The sequence below is a fragment of the Neophocaena asiaeorientalis genome, unplaced genomic scaffold (assembly GCF_003031525.2).
Source record: "Neophocaena asiaeorientalis asiaeorientalis breed wild unplaced genomic scaffold, Neophocaena_asiaeorientalis_V1.1 scaffold65, whole genome shotgun sequence".
Classification (NCBI taxonomy): domain Eukaryota; kingdom Metazoa; phylum Chordata; class Mammalia; order Artiodactyla; family Phocoenidae; genus Neophocaena; species Neophocaena asiaeorientalis.
The window spans coordinates 3,214,275-3,222,002 of NW_020173215.1; the positions used below are offsets into that span (position 1 = coordinate 3,214,275).

A 7,728-nucleotide genomic window follows, 5' to 3' on the forward strand; every position below is an offset into this window, starting at 1 on the left:
CTCTTCTTTGTCATTTCCTGCTTTCTTTTTTTCTAAATGGCAGTTTCTTCTGAAATTCCAATTAATTCATGTTTCTCAATCTGCCTTCCATGTGTCTTGACCAATTATTTTTATATGTTTACATATCTTCATGTTTTGTTCCTGGTGGCATCTTCATTGCTTTCATATACTAATGTTCTCTTCTGCTGTGAGCTCTCTAAACCCAGCCAGCCAAAAATAAATAAATTTATAAAAAAAAAAGTATACTCCCTGTTATGTCTGTATATGTTTATTTCACTGATTGTGTTCACTATCAAGATTTTACATTGATAAATCAAAACTACAATGAGGTATCACCTCACACCAGTTAGAATGGGCCTCATCAGAAAATCTACAAACAACAAATGCTGGAAAGGGTGTGGAGAAAAGGGAACCCTCTTGCTCTGTTGGTGGGAATGTAAATTGATACAGCCACTATGGAAAACAGTATGGAGGTTCCTTTAAAAACTAAAAATAGAATTACCATATAATCCAGCAATCCCACTACTGGGCATATACCCAGAGAAAACCATAATTCAAAAAGACACATGCACCCCAATGTTCACTGCAGCACTATTTACAATAGCCAGGTCATGGAAGCAACCTAAATGCCCATGGAGAGACGAATGGATAAAGAAGATGTGGTACATATATACAATGGAATATTAGTCATAAAAAGGAATGAAATTGGGTCATTTGTTGAGATGTGGATGGACCTAGAGACTGTCATACAGAGTGAAGTAAGTCAGAAAGAGAAAAACAAATATCGTATATTAACGCATATTTGTGGAACCTAGAAAAATGGTACAGATGAACCAGTTTGCAGAGCAGAAATTGAGACACAGATGTGGAGAACACATGTGGAGAGCACAACGTACGGACGCCAGGCGGGGAAAGCGGCTGGGGGTGGGGGTGGGGGTGTGATGATTTGAGCAATTGGGATTGACATGTATACACTGAAGTGTATAAAATTGATGACGAATAAGGACCTGCTGTATAAAAAAGATAAATAAAATAAAATTTAAAAACTAAAAAAAAAAGATTACCTAAAATGAGATTAAAGGAATGCAGACCCTGCACACACCCTAATCTTATCAGCTACTCCACCCTTGAACCATTGCCATAAAACTCCTCACCAAACTCCCCTGGGTTGGGACACATAGTTTTCCAAGGCAGGAGCCAGCTGTATCCCCCTTTGCCTGGTAAAGCAATAAAGCTATTCTTTTCTACTTCACCCAAAACTCTGTCTCTGAGATTTGATTCAGCATTGGTGCAGAGAGGCTGAGATCTCAATGTCAGCAGTTTTAACAAATTTGTTTAATGGCCATAATATAATTAGAATAAAGAGATTTCCAATTAGCAATTTCTGTATTATTAATACCTGCTGTTTGCCTGCTAAGCCAATCACACACATTTACCCTTATCTTACTTCAGCATCCTTCTTCTTGTACAAATCTTGGCTTTAATTAGGCATCAACCACAATGTCTTAGAACAAGAAAAAGGATGGACTTTTATTTCCCTCTCATGTAGTGGTCCTGATGCAGGCAGTTGATCCAAGGTAGGTAGATATCACTACCATCCTGAACATAGGGCCTCTATTGATGGGTTTAAGGCAGCTTCTCTGGTTCTCATCAACTCCCAGCCAGTTGGGAAGGGAAAAGGAATAAACAGTTGTTTCAAGGGCAAGATTCAAAAGTAGCACATATCTCTTTTATCCACATCCTACTGGCCAAAATTTAATCACAACTACAGCTAGCCACAAGGAAGACTGAGGAATTCATTCTTTAACAGTGTAGCTGTGTGCAGAGCTATAACTTTTTTGCCATGGAGAAAGGGAAAAGAAAATATTTGATGTTAACTAAGAGTATTTCATAGGGATACACCATGGCATACATAAAAAGCACAGGCTCTGGCACCAGGAAGCTCTGGCTTGGTGTCAGCCATTTCACATAGATAAAAGGAAACTCGATTCCTCTCTACTAAATCTCCCTTCTAAGAGTAAAATCACAGTCCTTAGATTGGGTAGCCAAAAATATCACTTGATCTTGGCTTTTAAAAACCTTTCCTGCATCAGGCTTACCTAGCTGGACCAATAAGATTACTTTTTTTTAGGAATGGAGAGCTGAAATAAGCCTAACAAGATGAACCAAGCACATTCTTTTTCCCATAATGGAAAATATAGAATATATGAATATGATTATACAGAGAAATCATGTCTGCTGATAGAACTGACCTAACGAAAGGGCCAAAGACAAGAGACCATGCATATCATGAAGAGAAGGTGAAGAAGAGAGTAGTTGATGACCAGTCTCCAATTTTCTTGAGTCCTGACTCTATATATTGGGATTTGTTTCCATGAGATTCCTCTGTATCATGCAATAATTTTTTTTTCTTTGAACAATATGATTTTTTCCCTTATCAGCAAATATTTTCTGATTCAAGAAGTATTAAGGAACCTCAGGATCTCAGTCTAACTCAGAGAAATAGACAAATACTGTAGTTCAGGTACTTAACAGAGAGGAAATGGTTTATCTCAGAAGATAAGGGAAGTTTGGCCTTGAGTATGAGTGAGATTTTGTCACTTGGAGTAGGAAAGACAAGAGGGCCACAGGGTAGGGCAGAATTTTTCAGGTGAGAGCATATTTATGCAGAAGAGAGTAATTTCATGTGTTTAGAGTTTTATCTGTTCTATAAATGTCAGAAACACTGAGAAGTGCCTCTTTTTCATGCTCAGAATCTGGTAATGCATGCATTTCAGATTTCTATCCTGAGATGTTTCATTACTGGAACTATTAGAAGTGTCTTTATTAATATACAGTGTAGTACCAGTGTTATGATGAAGGAAGGGCTATATAATATATGTAAATTTCTACAAGTCCCTAGTCCTCCTTGTTTTAGTTTGTTTTGTTTTATGTTATGTGGGATATTATATAGGAGAAAGAAATGTGTCCTTGTTTTTCCCTAAAAAATCCCTCTCTGAGTTTATTCTAGATGTTCTGACCATGTTAGGACTTGCAGAACTGTGTGGCAAATAATGCATATTTTTAAAAACATCTGATGACATCAGTGGCTTTGTTTTCCTTAATTAGGAAGAAGATGAGATTCATTTTGGAATAGAATGACTTTTGCTTCAAACTGACAAATCGTATCATTAATTGGAAGGCTGTAATCAATTAATATCCAGTTAATTGGAAGGCTGTAATCAATTAATATCCAGTATGACAGTCCAAGTGGCCAGATCCTGGGATAGGTTTCAAAAGAAAGTACACAAGTAATGAGAAAGTACAAAAGAAAGTACACAGATGTCTTCTCATCTGGCAGACAAGGATTTGGAAGAGGTGCCAAGCTGGTTATTGGTTCATTGTTGGCCAGAAGATCATGGCTGTTTAATGTACTATATTAACTACAGTTGTGTTCAGTTTGATTGTCTTCAAAGATGCAGCTTGGCACATTAGCCTGATAATTAAATCTCAGTTTCTGATAACTATTGTGGAAATAGGTAGGTTTGTTGCCTAAATACCAAAGAAAATGTAAACATGTTCCAACTTCTTCAAAGTCTGCTTTCAAAAAGATATTCACTCTTAAGCTGGAAAGGTACTGGTGGACCTTTCTTCTGAGCTTCAGGCTGATATATGCAGTCACCTACTTGATATCTCCACTTGTCTGTCTCACGTAACATGTTCAAAACTGCACTTTCCATCTTCACTCGCCCACAGCTGATCCGAAGTTTTCCTCATCTCAGTAAGTGGTTTTTCTAGGTACCCAGGTGCATAAGCCAAAAGTCTGAAAATAACCCTTGACACCAGCCTCTCTCTTATATACATTTCCATTCCGTCTCCAAAGCTTACCTATGCCACCTACAAAGCATTTTTCACATCTCTGCACTTTTTTTCCTTGTTCATTGCCACCATTTTATTCTAAGCTGTACCTCTCTCCTGAATGACTGAAATAACTTTCTAATTCTCTCCACTTCCATTCTTGCCAATCTCAATATGATTTATACAGAGTTGTCAGAATATCTTTAAGGTATTTTTTGGATCAGTTTTATCTCATTCAAAATCTTTGATTGTCATCTCATTACACTAAGATAAAAGACAAAATTATTTGTCCTGTCCCTTGCTTGTTTCTCTAGACTCTTTACACTGTCTCCCTTCCACTCAAGGGTACACTTCCTGGTAGAGGAGAGCAATGTGAATTTAAATGCATTTCTTGATCAAATTGTTTACAATCAGGACTCTTGAAATTCACACCACCAGCCCTTCATATCCTCAGCACCTCCCCATGTGGATATTCATAGCCTTCCAGATCATTTTGCCATGTTAACTGAGAATTTTGGCATTGGTCGAAAGACTTATCTTTCTGTTTTTTTCTTGGAAAATAATGGATTTTTCCATACACTGTTTTTATATTTCTTGGCTTCATGAACTCTAGGAAGTATTATGGATCTTCCAATTTACTAACTTGTAGCCATCACTATTTGATAAAATTCTATCATGTATTTCTCACCCATTAATTCGTAAGTTTAAATATCCCCAGATTTCTTCCTGATATTTCACGCCACCCCTCCTTTTATTCCTGTTTTATTTTTCTCATTAAGTCCTCCAGTTTATGATGCCTCCGTTTCTTCTGTTTTATGATTCTCCTTGCTCACCAATACCAAGTCCCATTTTCAAAAGTTTTTTTACAAAGACTCTCAATATTATGGTAGAAGAACAAAAATGTGGACACATATTTCTTCTCTGTTAAGCTTATGGCCTTGGCAGGTTACTCAGTACTTGCTTATTCCACAGTCTAGCTTTTATTCTTTGCTTGGACTGCTCATTGCAACTGGGAGAAAATTACCACTAAGAATGCTTGGTCTAAAACCTGATTTAAACCATCCAATACCTAATCCAACCTTGTCCAGTCAGTCTTTTCAGGAGCTATTCTATATATTCACTATTTTCTTCAATTTCCCTACTTTCTTTTATCTCTTGACCCTCATAATTTATTTTTTACTTCTAGGGCCTTGCAAAAAAAAAGTTGTACGTAGTAGGGAATTGTAAAAATTATTTAACTCTGAGTGTGAATTAGAATCATCTGGGAGTTTTTAAAAATACCGATGTCAAGATTCTACCTCAGCCCAAATAAACTGAACTGTGAGAACAGTGCTCTAATATGGATATTTTAAAGAAACTCCCAAATTTTAATGTGCAGCAAGAATTGGCCCATTGAACGCTTATTAAAACTAGGGTCTTCTGATTATGGAAAATATCAGAGTAAGTCAACAGCAGTGGCAAAATGGTGTTTAGATATCCATGTTATCCAGCTTAGAAGACCTTGTGAGCCATCACATGCTCATGGTGAATTAGCATGTTCTCCATAGAGAAATGGTGTTGCATACACAGGAGTTGATCATCAAAGAGCTATCTATTAACCTGCTGAGAAATGCCTTTTCTTTTCCTTTCCTGAGGCTTCAGGAAGCTGCCTCTTCCTTGAATAAACCTGTTGAAGGTGGGCAGATTGGCTTGCAGCTTCTCTTAAATGTTGGTATTTGAACTTGGCCTAGGCAAGCACCTCCTGTAATTTACTTTACACTTGGCTGGAAGAAGATGATTTTATATTTGGGCTGGGGATAAAGGGAGCTTCTCTTTCCCTCTGGGGACCTATGAAGAATGAGAACATTTACGGTGTGCGCTTTCTTCCCCTTCCCTCGAAAAGAAAGAAAACCACCCCGTGCTGTTTCTCTACCTAGTTCAGGCGTGCAGAGCCATTCATCCTGTTGCATGATGCTTAGAATAAAAGGTGTTACAAAAAGCTTGATTTGTTTCTGATAACCCAGTGACTGCACATACTTAATAACTGATTTTACTGTAATATTCCTGAATTCAAAAGCATTACTGTGACTTGGCATTATTACGTCTTCAGTAAAGAATTAAATCTTAATTTACTGAGACTCCAGATAAAATAATTCAGACATTTTGTCTAAATTATATGGTGTTTTAAAACTCTCTAGTGCTTGGTAAGTCTGTATATCAAATATCACAATAAATGTAGAAAAAAATGATAAAGGTCAGTATTTTAACAATCTAGAATAAATTTTAAGTAAATTGCCTAAGGGAAAAAAAGTCATCTTGCTTACCTAAGGAAACTTACCAACTTTAATTTTGACTTCTTGTACAGTTTGAAATAGCTAAAACAGGATTTCATAGAATTTTTTTAATAAGTAAGAAAATGGCTTTTTGGATTTGGTTGTTGTCGTTTAACGTATTAGGCTACATTTTTAACGGAAAATGTTATAAAAAATTTGATAATGCCTGAGAACAGTCATGGGTAAGTAAAACCACAGATAGAGTATAATTCTATTGCTGAGAAAAGGCACCTTAATATATAAATTTCTTCAAATATTTATTAAATATTCAAATAGTCTAGGATTATTTATTATTTAAAATGAACCAATTCAGGCTATAAACATTTCTCTGTTACTTTGTTGGCTGAATTATGTACACAATGTCCTGACTATGATGCCTAGCACATAGTAGAACAGGAAAGTGTTCTGGCTTGACTGCTTAATATCATTACTGTCACCTAATTTTTACCTTATAATGGTTTCAATAGTAATTTTTATTTTGACTATACTTTTGCATTTTAATTTATATCTATAGTAAAACAAAATAGATTAATGAAGACTAAATGAAATTTATATGTTGACTATTAGCAATTAATTTCAGAATTTATACTTTCCATGCCTTTTTTTTTTCCTTTCCTACCCAGCAGAATTTTTATGAGTAAATTATAAAGTGCTAAGGGAGGTATTGCTTTGGCCAAAAAGTTCGTTCAGGTTTCTGTTACAGAATATATAAGTGAAAAGAGAAGCTTAATTAAAGAGGAAATAAATTAGAGGAAAAAGGAAAAAATATTTAAGAAAGGGTCTGGGATGATAACCTCTAACTAGTGTCTCTAACTAGTGGAACTATTTTATCTTATGGTGGTTTTTGTTTGTTTCGTTTTGTTTTGTTTGTTTTGGGCTGCACCGTGCAGCATGGGGGATCTTAGTTCCCCGACCAGGGATCGAACCTGTGCCCCCTGCATTGGAAGTGCAGAGTCTTAACCACTGGACCAGCAGGGAAGCCTTATCCTATGGTGTTTTTTTTTTGTATTTTTACATCTTTATTGGAGTATAATTGCTTTACAATGGTGTGCTAGTTTCTGCTTCATAACAAAGTGAATCAGTCACACACACACATATGTTCCCATATCCCTTACCCCTCGCGTCTCCCTCCCTCCCACCTTCCCTATCCCACCCCTCTAGGTGGTCAATTCTAATCTCATACTTTTACATGTACCCTGTCCAGTTTACCCAGCACCACTTATTGAAGAGGTTGTCGTTACTCCGCTGTACATTCCTGCCTCCTTTATCAAAGATAAGGTGGCCATGTGTGTGTGGGTTTATTTCTGGGCTTCCATTCCTGTTCCATTGATCTATATTTCTGTTTTTTGTGCCAGTACCTTACTGTCTTGATTACTGTAGCTTTGTAGTATACTCTGAAGTCAGGGAGCCTGATTCCTCCCGCTCCATTAGTGTAGAGGATCATGTCACCTGCAAATAGTGACAACTTTACTTCTTCTTTATCGATTTGGATTCCTTTTATTTCCTTTTCTTCTCTGATTGCTGTGGCTAAAACTTCCAAAACTATGTTGAATAATAGTGGTGAGAGTGGGCAACCTTG

General features: G+C 36.6%; 1 non-coding gene across 1 annotated transcript; it reads right to left on the reverse strand.

The window, feature by feature from the left end:
• Positions 1-7,054: 7,054 nt before the first annotated feature.
• On the reverse strand, positions 7,055-7,127 carry TRNAG-UCC (transfer RNA glycine (anticodon UCC)). The gene has a single exon. It is a non-coding gene; the product is annotated as a tRNA-Gly (tRNA).
• Between the last annotated feature and the right edge of the window lie 601 nt (positions 7,128-7,728).